The sequence below is a fragment of the Coregonus lavaretus genome (genome assembly GCF_964263955.1).
Source record: "Coregonus lavaretus genome assembly, chromosome: 10".
Taxonomy (NCBI): Eukaryota; Metazoa; Chordata; class Actinopteri; order Salmoniformes; family Salmonidae; genus Coregonus; species Coregonus lavaretus.
Genome location: NC_139997.1, coordinates 26276484 through 26299442, shown reverse-complemented (window position 1 = coordinate 26299442; position 22959 = coordinate 26276484).

The window sequence follows — 22959 nt, the reverse complement described above, 5'->3', positions numbered from 1 at the left end:
ACTGTGCGATAAATCTCCAAACAGGAGCGGCTCTTCCTCGGAGTCATGTGTATCCCCTGTCTCAAGAGGAGACAGCGACTATGGAGACATACATAGCCGAGTCCTTGGCACAGGGATACATACGGCCCTCTACTTCCCCAGTCTCCTCGAGTTTCTTCTTTGTGAAGAAGAAGGACGGGGGATTGCGCCCGTGTATTGATTATCGTAGTCTCAATCAGATTACAGTTAAATACAGCTACCCACTGCCACTGATTGCGACGATGACGGAGTCATTACGCGGAGCGCGATTCTTCACAAAGTTGGATCTCAGGAGCGCGTACAATCTGGTGCGCATTAGGGAGGGGGATGAATGGAAGACAGCATTTAGCACCACCTCGGGTCATTACGAGTATCTCGTCATGCCATACGGGTTAATGAATGCTCCGTCAGTCTTCCAATCCTTTGTTGACGAGATTTTCCGGGACATGCATGGGCAGGGTGTAGTAGTGTACATCGACGACATCCTGGTGTACTCTTCTACACGAGCCGAGCATGTAGCCCAGGTGCGCCGAGTATTGAGACGACTGTTGGAGCATGACCTGTATGTCAAGGCAGAGAAATGCCTGTTCTTCCAGGAGTCCGTCTCCTTTTTGGGTTATCGGTTGTCTTCAGCTGGTGTGGAGATAGAGGTAGACCGGGTATCGGCCGTGCGTAATTGGCAAACTCCAACCACTGTAAAAGAGGTGCAGCAGTTCTTGGGTTTTGCTAATTACTACCGGAGGTTTATTCGGGGTTTTGGACAGGTTGCAGCTCCCATTACGTCCCTGCTAAAGGGGGGTCCGGTTCGCTTGCGGTGGTCGGCTGAGGCGGACAGGGCATTTATCAAGCTTAAGAACCTGTTCACCTCGGCTCCGGTGCTGGCGCATCCGGATCCCTCTTTACCATTCCAGGTTGAGGTAGACGCGTCCGAGACCGGTATTGGGGCAGTCCTCTCACAGCGGTCCGGCGCGCCACCTAAACTCCGCCCCTGTGCTTTCTACTCGAAGAAGCTCAGCTCGGCGGAGCGTAACTATGATGTCGGGGACAGGGAGTTGTTAGCCATAGTCCAAGCCCTAAAGGTGTGGAGGCATTGGCTTGAGGGGGCTCAACACCCTTTTCTCATTCTGACTGATCACCGTAACCTGGAATACATCCGGGCAGCTAGGAGATTGAACCCTCGTCAGGCTAGGTGGAATATGTTCCTAACCAGGTTTGTCTTTAAAATCACATACATCCCAGGGTCCCAGAATGTTAAGGCAGACGCACTGTCCCGGCGGTATGACACGGAGGAGAGGTCCAACGAGCCTACTTCCATATTGCCGGAATCTTGTTTGGTGGCTCCGGTAGTATGGGAGGTCGATACGGAAATCGAGCGGGCACTGCGTACCGACCCTACTCCCCCCGAGTGTCCTGTGGGGCGGACGTACGTTCCGCTCGAGGTCCGCGATCGTCTTATTTATTGGGCTCATACATCACCCTCCTCTGGACATCCAGGTATTGGCCGGACCGTGCACTGTCTTAGCATGAAATACTGGTGGCCAACGTTAGCTAGGGATGTGAGGGTTTATGTCTCCTCCTGCTCTGTGTGTGCCCAGTATAAGGCGCCTAGACATTTGCCCAGGGGTAAGCTACATCCCCTGCCCGTTCCACAACGACCATGGTCCCACCTCTCGGTAGATTTCGTAACTGACCTACCTCCCTCCCAGGGGAGTACCACCATATTGGTCGTTGTGGATCGGTTTTCTAAAGCCTGTCGTCTCCTTCCCATGCCGGGTCTCCCTACTGCCCTACAAACCGCTGAGGCTCTCTTTACCCATGTGTTCCGGCACTATGGGGTCCCCGAGGATATTGTGTCTGACCGAGGTCCCCAGTTCACCTCCAGAGTCTGGGGGGCTTTCATGGAACGCCTGGGGGTCTCGGTTAGCCTTACCTCGGGGTACCACCCAGAGAGCAATGGGCAGGTTGAACGTGTGAACCAGGATGTGGGTAGGTTTTTGAGGTCCTACTGCCGGGACCGGCCGGAGGAGTGGTCGAGGTATATCCCCTGGGCAGAGATGGCCCAGAACTCTCTCCGCCACTCCTCCACCGGATTAACACCTTTCCAGTGTATTTTAGGGTATCAGCCGGTCCTGGCACCGTGGCACGAGAGCCAGACCGAGGCCCCTGCGGTGGACGAGTGGATTCGGCGCTCGGAGGAGACGTGGGACGCTGCCCATGTCCATCTGCAGCGTGCCATCCGTCACCAAAAGGCGAGCGCCGACCGTCACCGCAGTGAGGCACCGGTGTACGCACCGGGAGATCGAGTCTGGCTCTCGACTCGAAACCTGCCCCTCCGCCTGCCCTGCCGGAAGCTGGGTCGGCGGTTTGTGGGGCCCTTCAAAGTCCTGAGAAGATTGAACGAGGTGTGTTACAGATTACAACTGCCTATAGAGTATAAAAATATTAACCCCTCGTTCCATGTGTCTCTTCTCAGGCCGGTGGTAGCTGGCCCACTCCAAGAGGAGGAGATAGGAGAGACCCCTCCGCCCCCTTTGGACATCGAGGGGGTCCCGGCGTACAGAGTCCGGACCATCTTGGACTCGAGACGCCGGAGGAGTGGTCTCCAGTATCTCGTGGAGTGGGAGGGGTACGGTCCGGAGGAACGGTGCTGGGTGCCCAGGAGGGACATACTAGATCCATCCCTCCTGACGGAGTTTCACCATGGGCATCCCACGCGCCCGGGTCCGTGTCCTCCTGGCCGTCCCCGAGGCCGGGGTCGGCGCGCGGCTGGAGCCGCGCGTCAAGGGGGGGGTACTGTCACGGTTTCGGCCGAGGCTGCTCCTCCTCCTGGTTCGGGCAGGCTTCGGCGTTCGCCGTCCCCGGAGTACTAGCTGCCACCGCTCTATGTTTCTGTGTTCCATTGCTTTTGTCTGTCTGTCACACCTGTGTTTGTTTTAGAGTTGATTACTTGTCTTATAAGTTCCATGCATTATTCTAGGGTAGTTGTGTGTGGTTGTCCGTTGCTCCGTGGTTTTGATACGTGTTTGTGTTTCCGTGTCATTTTTCCCTTTTGGAGTGTTTTACGCGTGTGCGTATTGTTCCTCACCTCTCCGTGTTTTCGAGGTCGGGGCTTGTACTCTTGTTTTGGGACATTATTAAAGTCTTGTTGGACTACCTCTGCTTCCTGCGCTTGACTCCTCCACCACATCCACGACAGATATGACAATCAGTTTAGGAAACAATGTAAAAGAAAAAATCCTTGAGTTAGTAAAGCAGCATACAAACTTGGTCTCTGTCTTTAAGGCAGCTCCAAAATGCAGCTGTTTCAGCCTAGTTTAGTGCTCTCTGTGGTGGAGGAGCAGCCAGCAAAAGCACAGAGAGTAGGCATTGTTAATCTTCTCTGGTTGCGCCGTGATTAGCTTAGGATTCTGTCACTCATGGGGACACTACGTCACCGCAGAGCTAGGCTGTTCAATCCCCCTTGGGTGCTGCCATAGATTTACAGTAGAAGTGCCCGTCCAAGAAGGCTCAAGGTCATTGGCCACAGATAAAATTACATCAAATCACGTTATATCTCCCGTAGCTTTGATTGGGCTGATCATGTCATAATTTCAAAATCTTAGCTAGCTAGCTAGATAAGCAGTCATCATCATGAATCACGTCGACAATCTACTGGCAAATCCTTTTCAATCCTTGTCATATGAAGAGAAATTAGAGCTAAAACGTATCGGTGCTCATCGACCATTGGACATAAACATTACACAACAAGTCAGAAATCGCAAATTCAACAATGAGTGGTTTGGAACTAAGCAGTGTCTAACTACGAGCGTCGCAAAGCAATCACTATTTTACTTCCCCTGCCTGCTATTCAGTGGAGAGGGTGTGTGGTCCAATTCTGGGTTTAAGGATTTAAAACATCTGTCTAAAAGGGTCTCAAAACATGAGAATTGTGCATCACATGTAGACAACGCTGTTAAACTGGGATTACTTGGGAAATCAAATCAAACATTGTGGCTCAGCTAGACACCGCATATAGACGAGCCATGACCTTCATAACCAATAAACGGAGGAGAAAAGGTATGTGCTTGCCAGAATTATAGCATGCATTAAATTGTGTGGCAATTGTGAGACAGCACTGAGGGGTCATGACAAGTCGGCCGACTCCTTGAACCCAGGCGTTTTCAGGTGTATTTTTGAGACCATGCATGAAGGAGATTACAGGCTACAAAGGCATTATGACGACCAACCCCTTTTTAAGGGTACATCAAGCACGATCCAAAACGAACTTTTGGATTGTATGTATGAAGTGTACAGAGAAGCTATAGCTAAGGAGGTGTCTGAGACTCCTTTTGCGTCTGTACAGGCAGACGAGACCACAGACGTCTCCTTTAAATCACAGATGGTAATAGTGCTGCGCGACATGTTACCAGACAACAGTGTGTGTGAGAGGTTTTTGGAGTGGTGTGAGCCTATCCAACACCATCAAACAAGTCCTAGCGCCACTGAACGTGAAGGAGAAGCTGGCTGTACAAACCTACGACGGGGCAGAGGTGATAAGTGGTAATGTACGTGGTGTCCAAGCACCTGGGCGGACTGTTGGATGGGCCGGGGTGCAGGCTCGTTGGGTCGACTTGTGGTAGAGAATCCTCCGCTTGTTGGAGGTGACGCCCCTCTGGGAATGTCGAGACGTTGAAGAACGCGGAGGACCTCATCCATAGCCATCCCCAGTTGTGCCAGCTGGTCGAGGTGTTGGCGAAGTAGGCGTCCCTGTTCGCTGACTATCTGGGAGATGTCCTGATTAACTGCTGCATCCATTTGGCGAGGCAGTATTCTCTAACGGGAGTCAGGAAGCAGGTGCAGTTAGTGAGTTTAATATAAACTAACATAGAACGATACAAAACAAGAGAAACGTCTGACAAGGAAACATAACCAATACTGCCTGATAACTGATAACAAAAGAGTGCTATATAAAGGGTAAGTAATCAGGGAGTAATGAAGTCCAGGTGTAACGGATGATGAGACGCAGGTGTGCGTAAAGATGGGTTGCCAGGACCGGAGGTCAGTAGACCGGCGACGTCAAGCGCCGAAGAGGGGGAGCGGGAGTAGACGTGACACTGTCCATTTCGAAAGTGCTGAACGAATAGGCCTACCTATTTGGGAGGCGCACGGCAATGTGGTACGGAGTTCAATTTGGCCTCTGCATGCCTCCGGAGGCTCCGCCATTGCGTCACACGCTCCATACGGAGCCTCCAACCACATTTTTGGATCAAGCTTACATTGGCTTTCAGAGCTGTTCTTAGGCACGATGCAACACCATATACCACAAACCCCCGGAACAATTCTATGTTGGTGGTTCGGGTTACGGAGTACAATCTGTCCTGATGTTGGGTATAGGGTGGGGCTCGGAATTGATGTGGCTGGCGTGGGGCGGGTGCGGCTCCAAAAAATGGACCCGAGCAGCACAATTTCCACTAGACTCTATTATAGCCACAAAGTCAAAATCCCTCCTTGGAATCGGCTCTACTTCCAAACCCCTATCCAAACAATTGTAATATCTTGAATTTGGTGTGTTTTTTTCCTGGTAGTTTGAATAGCTGTGCTAGGCTAATGTAAGCAGGCTGTATGCATATGTTATTAACAGCCATATGTCCAAGCTAGCCTTGCCTAGCACAGTTCTGCACACAGGGTCATGGTTCACTGAATATGTTCTCAGCATTCTCCACTTCAAACAGCTACAGAGAGCTATTTAAGGGCCACAGACAATGGGAGGTATTCTGTTTTGTCTCACTGCAATTGAAAGCATTTTTGGCTGAGCTTAGTCTACTGCACTGAGCTGTGTATGTGTGTTTGTACACATACAGACGTGTGTTTGTGTGTGCACATGTGTTTGTGTGTGTGTGTGTTTGTGTGCATGTGTTTGCGTGTGTGTGTGTGTTTGCATGTATTTTTCAGCAGCTGTATCTCTCTGTATCTGTGACAGTAACAGTAATTTCTTTCTGCATGTTGTGAAAAGCAGGTCACATACAGAACAGTGACATGGGCCAGATCAGGATGGCTTGTGCCCGCACTGTGGTGTGGGGTTCTGAGCTACAGTGCCTTCATAACGTATTCACACCCCTTGACTTTCTTTTCTTCACATCTTGTTGTGTTACAGCCTGAATTTAAAATTGATTAAATTGAGATGTCTTTGTCATTGGCCTACACACAATACCCCATAATGTCATAGTGGAATTTTTACAAATTCATAAAAAATGTAAAGCTGAAATGTCTTCAGTGAATAAGTATTCAACCCCTTTGTTTGAGTAAAAATGTGCTTAACAAGTCACATAATAAGTTGCATGGATTTACTCTGTGTGCAATAATAGTGTTTAACATGATTTTTGAATGACTATCTCATCTCTGTACCCCACACACACAATTATCTGAAATTAACTTTATGTCCAACACAACGCATCACTGAGTACCACTCTTCATATTTTCAAGCATAGTGCTGGCTGCATCATGTTATGTGTATGCTTGTCATCAGCAAGGTCTAGGGAGTTTTTTAGGATACAAATAAACAGAATAGGGGAAAACCTGCTTCAGTCTAGTTTACAACAGACACTGGGAGACGGATTCACCTTTCAGCAGGACAATAACCTAAAACACAAGGCCAAAGTATTCGGAAAGTATTCAGACTTCTTCCCTTTTTCACATTTTGTTATGTTACAGCCTTATTCTAGAACAGATTAAATACACTTTTTTCCTGATCAATCTACACACAATACCACCTAATGACAAAGCGAAAACAGGTTTTTAGACTAAATTTTCCGTAGAGCTCAGAGACAGGATTGTGTCGAGGCACAAATCTGGGGAAGGGTACCAAAACATTTCTGCAGCATTGAAGGTCGCCAAGAACACAGTGGCCTCCATCATTCTTAAATGGAATAAGTTTGGAATAACCAAGACTCTTCCTAGAGTTGGCCGATCGACCAAACTGAGCAATCGGGGGAGAAGGGCCTTGGTCAGGGAGGTGACCAAGAACCCAATGGTCACTCTGACAGAGCTCCAGAGTTTCTCTGTGGAGATGGGAGAATCTTCCAGAAAGACAACCATCTCTGCAGCACTCCGCCAATCAGGCCTTTATGGTAGAGTGGCCAGACGGAAGCCACTCCTCAGTAAAAGGCACATGACAACCCGCTTGGAGTTTGCCAAAAGACACCTAAAGGACTCTCAGACCATGAGAAACAAGATTCTCTGGTCTCTGGACTTAATACTTATGTAAATGTGATATTTACATTTTTAAAAAATTATACATTTGCAAAAATGTCTAAAAACCTGTTTTTTCTTTGTCATTATGAGGTATTGTGTGTACATTGATGAGGGAACAAAACAATTTAATCAATTTTAGAATAAGGCTGTAACGTAACAAAATGTAGAAAAGTCAAAGGGTCTGAATACTTTATGAATGCACTGGTGTTGCTTACCAAGACGACATTGAATGTTCCTGAGTGGCCAAGTTACAGTTTTGACTTAAATCGGCTTAAAAATCTATGGCAAGACTTGAAAATGGCTGTCTAGCAATGATCAACAATCAACTTGACAGAGCTTGATGAATTTAAAAAGAATAATGTGCAAATATTGTACAATCCAGGTGTGCAAAGCTGTTAGAGATTTACCCAGAACAACTCACAGCTGTAATTGCTACCAAAGGTGATTCTAACATGTATTGACTCAGGGGGTTGAATACTTATTTAATCAAGATATATTAGTATTTTTTTTTTCATATTTTTTTCAATGGTTAGAATTTTTCTTCCACTTTGACATTAGAGTATTTTGTGTAGATCGTTGACAAAAAAATGACAATTAATCCCACTTTGTAACACAACAAATGTGGGAAAATTAAAGGGGTGTGAATACCTTCTGAAGGCACTGTATCTGACTGACTAACAGTGTGTGTGTGGAGCAGGGTATAGTATTTCTGGGGATATGTGACTGGGGGAGAGAGATACAGTAGCAGTCCTCATTTTATTCAATGGCAACGCCCCTATCTGAAAATAGCTCTGTAACTAGAACATGAAATTGTCATTTACAGTATCTCACAAAAGTGAGTACACCCCTAAGTGAAAATGTCCAAATTGGGCCCAATTAGCCATTTTCCCTCCCCGGTGTCATGTGACTCCTTAGTGTTACAAGGTCTCAGGTGTGAATGGGGAGCAGGTGTGTTAAATGTGGTGTCATCGCTCTCACACTCCCTCATACTGGTCACTGGAAGTTCAACATGGCACCTCATGGCAAAGAACTCTCTGAGGATCTGAAAAAAGAATTGTTGCTCTACATAAAGATGGCCTGGGCTATAAGAAGATTGCCAAGACCCTGAAACTGAGCTGCAGCACGGTGGCCAAGACCATACAGCGGTTTAACAGGACAGGTTCCACTCAGAACAGGCCTTGCCATGGTCGACCAAAGAAGTTGAGTGCACGTGCTCAGCGTCATATCCAGAGGTTGTCTTTGGGAAATAGACGTATGAGTGCTGCCAGCATTGCTGCAGAGGTTGAAGGGGTGGGGGGTCAGCCTGTCAGTGCTCAGACCATACGCCACACACTGCATCAAATTGGTCTGCATGGCTGTCGTCCCAGAAGGAAGCCTCTTCTAAAGATGATGCACAAGAAAGCCCGCAAACAGTTTGCTGAAGACAAGCAGACTAAGGACATGGATTACTGGAACCATGTCCTGTGGTCTGATGAGACCAAGATAAACTTATTTGGTTCAGATGGTGTCAAGCGTGTGTGGCAGCAACCAGGTGAGGAGTACAAAGACAAGTGTGTCTTGCCTACAGTCAAGCATGGTGGTGGGAGTGTCATGGTCTGGGGCTGCATGAGTGCTGCCGGCACTGGGGAGCTACAGTTCATTGAGGGAACCATGAATGCCAACATGTACTGTGACATACTGAAGCAGAGCATGATCCCCTCCCTTCGGAGACTGGGCCGCAGGGCAGTATTCCAACATGATAATGACCCCAAACACACCTCCAAGACGACCACTGCCTTGCTAAAGAAGCTGAGGGTAAAGGTGATGGACTGGCCAAGCATGTCTCCAGACCTAAACCCTATTGAGCATCTGTGGGGCATCCTCAAACGGAAGGTGGAGGAGTGCAAGGACTCTAACATCCACCAGCTCCGTGATGTCGTCATGGAGGAGTGGAAGAGGACTCCAGTGGCAACCTGTGAAGCTCTGGTGAACTCCATGCCCAAGAGGGTTAAGGCAGTGCTGGAAAATGATGGTGGCCACCCAAAATATTGACACTTTTGGCCCAATTTGGACATTTTCACTTAGGGCTGTACTCACTTTTGTTGCCAGCGGTTTAGACATTAATAGCTGTGTGTTGTGTTATTTTGAGGGGACAGCAAATGTACACTGTTTTACAAGCTGTACACTCACTACTTTACATTGTAGCAAAGTGTCATTTCTTCAGTGTTGTCACATGAAAAGATATACTCAAATATTTACAAAAATGTGAGGGGTGTACTCACTTTTGTGAGATACTGTATCTGACTCACACACACAAATGCGGCTTATCGAGTTGTTTTGAATAATGCGCATGTGAATAAAGCCACAGTTTTGTAGAGTACAGTGTTGGCTCCAGCCCTATCGACCATCCTATTGTCCCTGTGGATAATAATACATATGGTAAACACTGTCTACCTGCCGATGGTAAACAGTGTCTACCTGTCTAGGGGGAAAACCCTCCACACAAGGCTGAGGCTGACAATGCAAGGTGAAGGTACCATAAGGTCAGATGGTCAAGAGATTAAAGCACTGGGTGGTTCGGGAACACCTGAGCTAATGCCTCTGAGTCAGAACCCTCTCTCCCAGGTCAATACTGAAGTGCGTTAAGATTTGTTAACATTCAGACTTGTTTGGCAGGTAAGGTGAGGTGAGAGCGAAAGAGCAGGTCCTTGGTGAATACTGAGATGTGCCATCAGGCAGAGAAAGCAGGCAAAACAGCCAGTTGTTTTTCCTCCTGCAACCCCTCGTATCGGCATTTCTTCACAAAAGTTTGGATTCGCTGAAACCCCCCTTGACGGTAGCAGAAATGCCACAGACCGAAGTTATTACATTTACTTAGACTCAACCACAAGTCTTGTAATTCTTGCAAGAATGTTCGCTGGACTTTTTCAAATGTTTCTAATTTTCCAGACACTTTCTTTCCTGTCAAGAACATCACTCTCTTTTGAGACAGGATATTGAGTGCACTGTATTATGCTGGTGTTCTTGGGCAGGGTGATTAAGTAACCTGGCCTTAGCAAGAAGTAGGTGTAATGCAAACTCTTCATCCGAACACAACCCTTGGACTCCAGCCAAGCCTCCGAGCTCCAGACAAGCCGTGAAGAAGGCACCCTAGGCTGGCTGTGGTTCTGCAGGCAACAGTGAATTGTCCTGCTCTAACTAACTCCACAGTAATAATCCTCCCAATCCCTCTGCATGAATAGTATCTGATTGACAGTCCCACTCCTTGACAATTAAACTCTCTCTGGGCCCAATGAGATCGGAATGATTAGCTTCTCCTGTAGCTGGAGTAGGAGATGGGAACTGGCAGCCCCACCATCGTTGGATAGGCAGGCCTGCGTGACTAAGGAGTTTGAGGAGATCTACATTTTATTTCTTTCCACAGGGAGAAAACCTAGTCTGTTCTCCTAATGCTTATGTGGAAATATGTGTGACTATTCTTTGCATTGTTAACTCAGAACAGGTATAATTAAACAATATGTTTTCAGATTTTAAAAGATTGCTCTGGAAGTGTTATGTGCGTGTGTGTCTGCGTTTGGAATTGCATTATACAGATGTAGGATCTTCATTTGAGCCAATTTGCTACAGCAGGAAAATAACCCTGCAGCAACAAACTTCAGAAGCCTTTTTAAACCTCAAATACACTACACATATTTCATTTCCTGCATTGAAGGAAAGTTTTCCTGCAACCGGGTGATCAAATTAAGATCCTACATCTGTATTTTCATGAGATCGTCGAACAATGGAGGGTCAAAGAGGAGGCCATATTATCTGTAAATTGCCAAAATAACATAACTAGCTTTTGCAAAGTCAAACATGATCAATGACCTTTACTAAAAGATTGTGCAACATATCACAGAGCTAACTCCCTAACCTTACCCACAAAATGTTTATTGATACACAAACTAATAGAATGTTTTCACACAACATGAAAAGCATACTTATCTCTATCCAGCCAAGCATCATAAAACGAATTGTTGATCTCTCCTCTATTATGGAAAATATCTCAATCCCCAAACAGATTAAGCCACGCATACTCACTGCCCAGGCCTCTCCCTGACTCCATAGCCTCAATCAAGCTGCTGCTAAATTCTGCCACCCCATGGGAAGGATATGGAAATGGTCTCCCACAACAAGCTGCAGCTTTCAAAGACTTTCTCTCCACGTTCCTGCTCCAGCTCCAAACAACTTCATAATATGGGAGACGGTTAGTGTTAGCCTCCCTCTCTCTCCATCTCTCTATCTCACCCAGTTTGTACCATTCGTCCTCTTATCTGATTTATAATTTTGTTGACATTGATTTCTCTATGAATTTAAAACATAGTGTTAGAGTCACAATACATTATATTTTACCCTTTTATATTGAGTTCTAACAACCACACTATGGGTAATGGCCTGTTCTGATCAAATTCTTTATCAAATGAGGGTTTGGATCATCTTTAAAAAAAAGGAGCCCTGCAAACACAGTGGAGGTGTCAGAGTGCTGTGTGTGGATGAGTGAAGGGAATCAAGCGCAGGAACAAGGATGACTTCAACAGACTTTAGTAATATCCAAACACAGGAATGAGTCGCCAACCCAACCGGGCGGCGCGAACAATTACGCACAACACACAGTGCGGAAAACAAGAAAAAGCGCACGCAGTGCGAACTCTCGAAAATACAACAAACGAGAGAGACAAACTCCTCGGAGGCAAGCTGACAAATACAATCACACATAACACCTGACCCAAACAAACGAAACTAAATAGGGAACACAATCAAACACAAACAAGGGACAGGTGTTACAAAGAGACAAAACCAAACGAACATGAAACATAGAACGGTGGCAGCTAGTACTCCGGAGACGACGACCGCCGAAGCCTGCCCGAACAAGGAGGAGGAGCAGCCTCGGCCGAAACCGTGACAGTACCCCCCCCTTGACGCGCGGCTCCAGCCGTGCGCCGACCCGGGGCTCGGGGACGACCCGGACGACGCGGAGCAGGGCGCGCAGGATGACCCTGATGGAACTCGGTCAGCAGGGACTGGTCCAATATGTCCCTCCTTGGCACCCAGCACCGCTCCTCCGGGCCGTACCCCTCCCACTCCACGAGATATTGAAGACCCCCCATCCGGCGTCTCGAATCAAGGATGGACCTCACAGTGTACGCCGGAGCCCCCTCGATGTCCAACGGGGGCGGAGGAGTCTCCTCTATCTCATACTCCTGGAGTGGACCAGCTACCACCGGCCTGAGGAGAGACACATGGAACGAGGGGTTAATATTCCTATAGTCAATAGGCAGTTCTAACCTGTAACACACCTCGTTCAACCTCCTCAGGACTTTGAATGGCCCCACAAACCGCCGACCCAGCTTCCGGCAGGGCAGGCGGAGGGGCAGGTTTCTGGTCGAGAGCCAGACTCGATCTCCAGGTGCGTACACAGGCCCCTCACTGCGGTGGAGATCGGCGCTCGTTTTCTGCCGACGGATGGCCCGCTGCAGATGTACGTGGGCAGCGTTCCATGTTTCCTCCGAGCGCCGTACCCATTCATCCACCGCAGGGGCCTCGATCTGGCTCTCGTGCCAAGGTGCCAGAACCGGCTGGTACCCTAACACACACTGGAAAGGGGTTAGTTGGGTGGAGGAGTGGCGGAGAGAGTTCTGTGCCATTTCGGCCCACGGAACGTATCTCGCCCACTCCTCCGGCCGGCCCTGGCAATAAGACCTCAGAAACCTACCCACCTCCTGGTTAACACGTTCAACCTGCCCATTACTCTCCGGGTGGTAACCCGAGGTAAGGCTTACCAAAACCCCCAACCGTTCCATAAACGCTCTCCACACTCTGGAGGTGAACTGGGGGCCTCGGTCAGACACTATATCCTCGGGTACCCCGTAATGCCGGAAGACATGGGTAAACAGAGCCTCAGCGGTCTGTAGGGCAGTGGGTAGACCCGGCATGGGAAGGAGACGACAGGCCTTCGAGAACCGATCCACAACGACCAGGATGGTAGTATTCCCCTGTGAGGGGGGAAGGTCGGTAACAAAATCCACCGAGAGGTGGGACCAGGGTCGTTGTGGAATAGGCAGGGGTTGTAGCTTACCCCTGGGCAAATGTCTGGGCGCCTTACACTGGGCACACACCGAACAGGAGGAGACATAAATCCTCACATCCCTAGCTAACGTTGGCCACCAGTACTTCGTGCTAAGGCAGTGCACTGTCCGGCCGATACCCGGATGGCCAGAGGAGGGGGACGTATGAGCCCAACAAATGAGGCGATCGCGTACCTCGAGCGGAACGTACGTCCGACCCACTGGAGGACTTGGGTCGGTGCGTAACGCCCGCTCGATCTCGGCATCAACCTCCCACACCACCGGTGCAACCAGACAAGACTCTGGTAGTATGGGCGTGGGCTCAACGGACCTCTCCTCCGCGTCATACCGCCGAGACAGAGCATCTGCCTTCCCGTTCTGGGACCCAGGGATGTAAGTGATTTTAAACACAAACCGGGCTAAAAACATAGTCCAGCGGGCCTGGCGAGGATTCAGTCTCCTAGCTGCCCGGATGTATTCCAGGTTACGATGGTCAGTTAGAATGAGGAAAGGGTGTTGAGCCCCCTCGAGCCAATGCCGCCACACCTTTAGGGCCTGTACCACGGCTAACAGCTCCCTGTCTCCTACGTCATAATTCCGCTCCGCCGGACTGAGCTTTTTAGAATAAAACGCACAGGGACGGAGTTTAGGTGGTGTGCCAGAACGTTGGGAAAGAACGGCCCCTATACCGGCCTCTGACGCGTCCACCTCTACCTGGAAAGGTAAAGAGGGATCCGGATGCGCCAACACCGGCGCCGAGGTAAACAGGTCCTTCAGTTTCCCAAAAGCCCTGTCCGCCTCAGCTGACCACCGCAAGCGCACCGGACCCCCCTTCAACAGAGACGTTATGGGAGCTGCCACCTGTCCAAAACCCCGGATAAACCTCCGGTAATAATTTGCAAAACCCAAGAACTGTTGCACCTCCTTCACAGTGGTTGGGGTCTGCCAATTACGCACAGCTGACACCCGGTCTACCTCCATCTTCACCCCTGACGCAGACAACTGATAACCCAGAAAGGAGACCGACTTCTGAAAAAACAGACATTTCTCTGCCTTGACATATAGGTCATGCTCCAACAGCCTCCTCAATACTCGGCGCACCAGGGCTACATGCTCTGCTCGGGTAGGACTGTACACCAGAATATCGTCGATGTACACGACTACTCCCTGTCCCTGCATGTCCCGGAAAATCTCATCGACGAAGGATTGGAAGACTGAGGGAGCATTCATTAACCCATATGGCATTAGATACTCGTAGTGTCCGGAAGTCGTGCTAAACGCTGTCTTCCATTCATCGCCCTCTCTAATGCGCTCCAAGTTATATGCGCTCCTGAGATCCAATTTTGTAAAGAACTGCGCACCGTGCAGTGACTCCGTCATAGTCGCAATCAGAGGAAGTGGATAGCTGTACTTCACCGTAATCTGATTGAGACCGCGGTAATCAATACACGGGCGCAGACCTCCATCCTTTTTCTTCACAAAAAAGAAACTTGAGGAAGCGGGTGAAGTGGAGGCCCGTATGTATCCCTGTCTCAGAGACTCAGCGATGTACGTCTCCATTGCCTTCCTCTCCTCTTGAGACAAGGGATACACATGGCTCCGCGGGAGAGCTGCTCCTGACTGGAGATCTATCGCACAATCCCCCCGTCTATGAGGCGGCAGCTGCGCCGCCCTAGTTTTACTAAACACCAGTTTCAAATCCTCATACTCGGGGGGAATATGCAGTGCTGTCATTAGATTCGGACTTTCCACCGAGGTCGCCCCTATGGAAACACCCAGACACCGCCCCTCACACTGGGCAGACCACCCTTTAAGAGCTTTCTCTCGCCACATAATAGTAGGGTCATGGGTCATCAACCAGGGAAGGCCCAGCACTACCGGATACGCAGGAGAGTCAATCAGATAGAGCTGAATCGTCTCCTCATGACCCTCCTGCGCCATCATTTGAAGGGGTGCTGTGACCTCCCTAATCAACCCAGACCCTAACGGACGGCTATCTAGGGCATGAACAGGGAAAGGCTTATCGACTGGAAGGAGGGGAATCCCTAACTCTATACAAAACTGGCGATCTACAAAATTCCCAGCTGCGCCTGAATCTACCAGCGCCTTATGCTGGGAACGAGGTGCAACCTGTGGAAAACAAACAGGCAAGGTTAGGTGAACGACAGAAAGCTCTGGGTAAGTAGGGCGCCTACTCACCTGGGGGGACCCCCCAATGCGTGACCTGCCTTCTCCTCCACCGGGGGACCCTCCCCAACACCTAGCCGCGGTGTGCCCTCCACGGCCACAGTTAGTGCAGGGAACGGCCCCCCTCGGGTTCCTACTCCTCCGTTCTCTAGCGCCAGCACCCCCGAGCTCCATAGGGCTCGGCTCGGAGGTGCTGGAGAGTGGAATGGGCGAACCCCACCCGGGACGTCCATGGGTGGCGAGCAGGGTATCCAGCCGAATGGCCATGTCGACAAGTTGGTCAAAGGTCAACGAGGTGTCCCTGCACGCCAACTCTCGCTGGACGTCCTCCCGGAGGCTGCAACGGAAGTGGTCTATAAGGGCCCGCTCATTCCACCCTGCATCGGCCGCTAGAGTCCGGAATTCCAAGGCAAAGTCCTGGGCGCTCCTCATCCCCTGTCGGAGGTAGAACAGACGCTCCCCCGCCGCCTTCCCCTCTGGTGGATGGTCAAACACAGCACGGAAGCGGCGGGAGAACTCCGCATAGGTAGTAAGCGGCGTCCATTCTCCTCCATTCGGCGTTGGCCCACTCCAACGCCTTGCCGGTGAGACAGGAGATGAGGGCTGAGACGCTCTCGTGTCCCGAGGGCGCCGGGTGTACGGTGGCGAGGCAGAGCTCCACTTGCAGCAGGAACCCTTGACACCCGGCAGCGGAGCCGTCGTACGCCCTCGGGAGCGAGAGCCGAATCCCACTGGGTTCCGGAGATGGGACAGGAGGACTGACCGATGGGGATGGTTCGGTAGGTGGGGTCGTGGGTACCCCGCTGGTTTCCCATCGGTGGAGAGTGTTCATCACCCCCTCCAGGGCATGACAGACCTGGTTAATCCGGTCCTCCTGCCCACGAAGACGTTCCTCCATACTTGCTGTTGGCGCGGTCGCTCCTGCTGATTCCATGGTCGATGTGTGATTCTGTCAGAGTGCTGTGTGTGGATGAGTGAAGGGAATCAAGCGCAGGAACAAGGATGACTTCAACAGACTTTAGTAATATCCAAACACAGGAATGAGTCGCCAACCCAACCGGGCGGCGCGAACAATTACGCACAACACACAGTGCGGAAAACAAGAAAAAGCGCACGCAGTGCGAACTCTCGAAAATACAACAAACGAGAGAGACAAACTCCTCGGAGGCAAGCTGACAAATACAATCACACATAACACCTGACCCAAACAAACAAAACTAAATAGGGAACACAATCAAACACAAACAAGGGACAGGTGTTACAAAGAGACAAAACCAAACGAACATGAAACATAGAACGGTGGCAGCTAGTACTCCGGAGACGACGACCGCCGAAGCCTGCCCGAACAAGGAGGAGGAGCAGCCTCGGCCGAAACCGTGACAGGAGGGAGGTGATGACAGTACATTTCATTCAGTGGTGTAAAGTCTACTGAACAAAAATATAAACGCAACATGCAACTATTTCAAAGATTTTACTGAGTTACAGTTCATATAAGCCCCCCGTGTACCTCAGTTGGTAGAGCATGGCGCTTGTAACGCCAGGGTTGTGGGTTCGATTCCCACGGGGCCAGTATGAAAATGTATGCACTCACTAACTGTAAGTCGCTCTGGATAAGAGCGTCTGCTAAATGACTAAAATGTAAAAAATATAATGAAATCAGTCAATTGAAATCAATTCATTAGGCCCTAATCTACGGATTTCATGACCTGTTGGTCACAGATACCTTAAAAAAAGTAGGGTCATAGATCAGAAAACCAGTCAGTATCTGTTGTGACCACCATTTGCCTCATGCAGCACGACACATCTCCTTCGCATAGTGTTGATCAGGCTGTTGATTGTGGTATGTGGAATGTTGTCCCACTCCTCTTCAACGGCTGCGTGAAGTTGCTGGATATTGGCGGAAACTGGAACACGCTGTAGTACACGTCTATCTAGAGCATCCCAAAAATGCTCAATGGGTGACATGTATGGTAAGTATGCAGGCCATGGAAGAACTGGGACATTTTCAGCTTCCAGGAATTGAGTACAGATCCTTGCAACATCGTGCATTGTCATGCTGAAACATGAGGTGATGGCGGCGGATGAATGGCACGACAATGGGCCTCAGGATCTCGTCACGGTATCTCTGTGCTTTCAAATTGACATTGGTAAAATGCAATTATGTCCGTTGTCATTAAAAATGAGTATAGCCTTATTTCTATTACAGCCTATTGGATGACTGTCATTCATATTCCATTCTTTTTTTTTTTTTTTTTTTTTTTTTTTAGTCATTTAGCAGACGCTCTTATCCAGAGCGACTTACAATTCATGTTACTACATGATACTAAAATGTTCCCTATACCTATCATGAGGTTGCTACAACCTAGCCTATGAATTAAAGTTTATAACATTTACATTTACGTCATTTAGCAGACGCTCTTATCCAGAGCGACTTACAGGAGCAATTAGGGTTAAGTGCCTTGCTTAAGGGCACATCGACAGATTTTTCACCTAGTCGGCTCGGGGATTAGAACCAGCGACCTTTCGGTTACTGGCACAACGCTCTTACCCACTAAGCTACCTGCCGCCCCATGTGATCACGTAGGTGCACAGGTCGAGAGAACAATTAAGAGTAATCAAGGTGACAGACAGTGACACATTCAATACCACCTTGCACACTCTTGCCTGCATCTAGCTGATCTACGGTGTAATCATTAGTCCAACAGTTGCAAACAAGAGTTTCTATTGGACAAATTCAGGTATGTTTATCCCTGTTTCGTTCAGTTTTCTTCATTTAAGAAAAGTTTTTCAACAGAATCGGCGGAATGAATACACCCCTGATCACATTCAAACACAGTTCACTTTCATAGCAGCCACATACAAACAGCATGATCATTTTGCTCATTGTAGAATTCCTTATCTCATCTACGCGCTCTCCTCCTCTCACCTTTTCCCTTCGCTTGTGCACAACATATCAGCTGTCTGTGACCAGGCAAAAAAACCTTTCCAAGCCAAACCTTCACATCATCACTGCTAACCACTACATACAGCCTACATCATTAACGTCACCACATTAGCTAACGTCATAACTAGTCAACATAGCTACTAGAACTAACGCGTTAGTAAACCCGCTACAATCATGAAGTACAGTTACACCGGTGAGCCCCTTTGGCAATACATTTATGAAACCAAAAGCTTACCTTGACTTGGAAGCGTTCCAGTGTTCGATAGCTATAGCCAGCTAGCAAACATAGCATCCCTCTCTGTTTAAGCCAGGTGTTTGAGTAGGCTAAATCATCTAGCTGCATTAGCTAGCTAAGTAAGTGAAAGTGATTTAAAAATATATTCATATATAGCTAGCTCTCTCTTTTTCTCTCTGCTGCTTCTCCTTACATTTTGAAGAAATTAATTTGTTAAAAACAGTTCAATTATTGTCTTTCTCTCTCTTAGAGTCAATTACTCACCACGTTTTATGCACTGCGGTGCTAGCTAGCTGTAGCTGATGCTTTCTGTACTATATTCATTCTCTGATCCTTTCATTGGGTGGACAACATGTCAGTTCATGCTGCAAGAGCTCTGATAGGTTGGAGGATGTCCTCCGGAAGTCGTCATAATGACTGTGTAAGTCTATGGAAGGGGTTGTGAACCATGAGCCTCCTAGGTTTTGTATAGAAGTCAATGTACCCAGAGGACGACGGGAAATAGCTGTCCTCCAGCTACACCATGGTGCTACCCCAGAGAGTGCTGTTGAGGCTACTGTAAACCTTCATTACAAAACAGTTATTTGGTCACGTGAATATATTTAGTATAGTTTAATTTAAAATGATTATTATTATTTTGTACTTTTACCCCTTTTCTTCTCCCCAATTGGTAGTTACAGTATTTTACCATCGCTGCAACTCCCCTACGGACTTGGGAGAGGAGAAGGTCAAGAGCCATGCGTCCTCCGAAACACGACCCTGCCAAGCCGCACTGCTTCTTGACACACTGCTCGCTTAACCCGGAAGCCAGCCGCACCAATGTGTCAGAGGAAACACCATCCAGCTGGCGACCGAAGTCAGCTTGCAGGCGCCTGGCCCGCCACATTGAGTCGCTAGAGAGCGATGGGACAAGGAAATCCCGGCCGGCCAAACCCTCCCCTAACCCGGACGATGCTGGGCCAATTGTGAGCTGCCTCATGGGTCTCCCGGTCACAGCCGGCTGTGACACAGCCTGGGATCGAACCCAGGGCCTGTAGTGAAGCCTCAAGCAGTGCGATGCAGTGCCTTAGACCGCTGCTCCACAAGGGAGAAAGGATAACTTTTTTAATGTTTCACTATTTTTTTTCTCTCCTGAAATTCACTGAGTAGGATGGTCCTCCTCTTCCTCCTCTGAGGAGCCTCCACTGCTCGACACACAGAAACGCATGCAAATCTCTCCCTCGCCTTCCATTTGGCAAATCTGACCATCACTCTATCCTCCTCATTCCTGCTTACAAGCAAAAACTTAGGAAGTACCAGTGAAGCACTCAATGCGGAAGTGGTCCGATGGAGCAGATGTTAAGCTACAGGACTGTTTTGTTAGCACAGACTGGAATATGTTCTGGGATTCATCCGATGGCATTGAGGAGTTTACCACATCAGTCACCGGCTTCATTAATAAGTGCATCGACGATGTCATCCCCACAGTGACCATTAGTACATATCCCATACAGAAGCCATGGTTTACAGGCAACATCCGCACTGAGCTAAAAGCTAGAGCTGCTGCTTTCAAGGAGTGGGACGCTAATCCGGACACTTATAAGAAATCCCACTATGACCTCAGACGAGCCATCAAACAGTCAAAGTGTCAATACAGGACTAAGATCGAATCCGCTCTGACGCTTGTCAGATGTGGCAGGGCTTGTAAACTATCACGGATTACAAAAGTAAACCCAGCCGCTAGCTGCCCAGTGACGCAAGCCTACTAGACAAGCTAAATGCCTTCTATGCTCGCTTCGAGGCAAGCAACACTGAACCATGCGGAATGCGTGTTCCGGACGACTGTGTGATCATGCTCTTCAACCTTTCTCTGACCCAGTCTCTAATACCTACATGTTTAAAGCAGACCACCATATTCCCTGTGCCCAAGAACGGCAAGGTAACCTGTCTAATTCATTATCACCCCGTAGCACTCACATCTGTAGCCATGAAATGTTTTGAAAGGCTGGTCATGGCTCACATCAACACCATCATTCCAGACACCCTGCACCCACACAATTCGCATACCACTGATAGATTAATTTGTATTTTAAGAATAATGACTAAAGGATTTCACCCCAAATACAGTATAAATGTGTGAGGTGTTAGAGTTATAATGTAGTGTGAACCCACTAACAGAGGGGGGGAGTTAGAAACTGTTGAAAGAATTCCAGGGTGAAGGGGACTAAGAAACGGTTTATAGGTGGGCGGAGCAAAGTGCCTTTGTGTGTCAAGGGATATAAAAGCTGTATGTATGTTTTTTGGCGCCAGAGCTCTCCATGATTAAAAATACAGACCATTCTTGCTGGTTGCGGACCTTTGTTTAATTCATGATTAAACCAGAGAATGTACACCCTCTGGGAATTATTCAGAGCATTAAGTTTGATTAATTAGAGATAGAAATTCTTGTGACAAATGGTCCTTCGGGCAGAGCTCAAAATACGTCTTTATCGTTCTGAGGACACCGAAAACCGTGCACGGGCGGATGATAGCATCCGTATAGAATAGACCTGGCCTTCGACGTTAAGGTTATAAACAGGACGGTGATGAATCTTATGAACGATAAAGATGTTAACGAGATTGAAAAAGCATTTAAATCCGAACTGCAAGGAGAAGGTCAATAATTTTTATTCATGGATTTTGGTGTGATTATTTGAACTTGTATGAGAATAATAATTATTGTGAAGGGCAGAGAATAGTTACCAAAATCTCATAAGAGAATTATAAAGGAAGGAAGAAGGGTCCGGAATTGACTCTGGGTAGATAGCTATTACCAAAATAAACTAGTTAATATTGAGATTATACGAGATACAGTCTTTACAATATAAACAGGAAGGGAGATAATTATCATCGTGTGAGATGGATACATTAAACAAGTCAAGAGTCATAAACAACTGGGGATTTGCTCGAACTCTGTCTATTTCATGAAACTGGAGCAGTTACGACCTCTAGGTTACGGATAGTGTTAGCAAAAAATCGTATAAGGTTGTATACGTGTGAGACCTAATAATCCATCGAAATACGTGATAATTGTTTCAAGGAAGGGACTAAAATAGGTCGCGTGAGAAAAAAATTATGGTTGTCCCATCCCTTTCATGAAACTGGGGTTTAAAAAAACTCTGGGTTACGGGTTAGATAATTTAAATGGTTAATTACAAAAGCAGATCATAAACATTGGCTCAAGAGTCGCACCAGATAATAAGTCCCAAGGAAAATAATTCTGGATTGAATTATTACTAAACGGGGGGATTTCTTATTTTTCTACCATGGGAAATAAATATGATTAGGTAGATGCATGTAAATTGCGGAACGGATTTGAAGAAACAGCGAGGGGAGGGGCTAGACACAGCGAGAGTATGGCTTTTGGAGAGTCAGGAAAGACTAAATTAGATAGCTACAATAAATCAGGGAGGCAGAATAGGGGAGGAGGTAAGAGGAAGTGCTTTAACTGTAACAAGGAGGGTCATTTGGCCAGGGAGTGTAAGGCCCTGTGTAAATACTGTAACAAAACAGGTCATAACCATCGCGACTGCAGAAATAAAGGAAAGGGCAGTGTCCGGGAAATGACAGTCTATTTTTTGGTTCCACGGGTAAAATGTTTGAAGAAGTGATTTGTGTCGATTAAGAATTGGCTAAAAACACCACGAAGCGATTATTTGAGAGGTACCTATACATTTCTAACAATATATACGTATGAACTTTCTCACCCAAACGTAGACGTACGTAATGGGTGAGAATGTAGAGAATATTTACATTTGCGGTCATTTAGCAGACGCTCTTGTCCAGAGCGACTTGCAGGAACAATTGGGGTTAGGTGCCTTGCTCGGGGGCACATCGGCAGATTTTTCGTCTGGTCGGCTCGGGGATTGGAACCGGCGACCTCTCGGTTGCTGACACGGTGCTCTTGGTTACTGGGCTACCTGCCGCCCCATATGAGTTTAAGGTTGTGCCGTTGTGTGATTATGTGATAAGGTTATGTGATAAGGTTTAATGGGTAATCGGACCATAACTAATGTGGTTATAGAAGGAAGGTATAAATAGTAGAGAGCCAATAGAGGGTTCCATTGAACTATTATGTTTTGTTGGGCATTTCAATGGCATAAGGTGAAATCTGTGTGTATGAGTGAATTCAACGGCTGGTATGAATGGTAACCGGATACTACTGAGTATTTGGTTTGTTGATGTTGAATGGAAGATTTGTAGCGTGGTTGGGGTTAAATAGAAATACTCACTTATTCAATAGG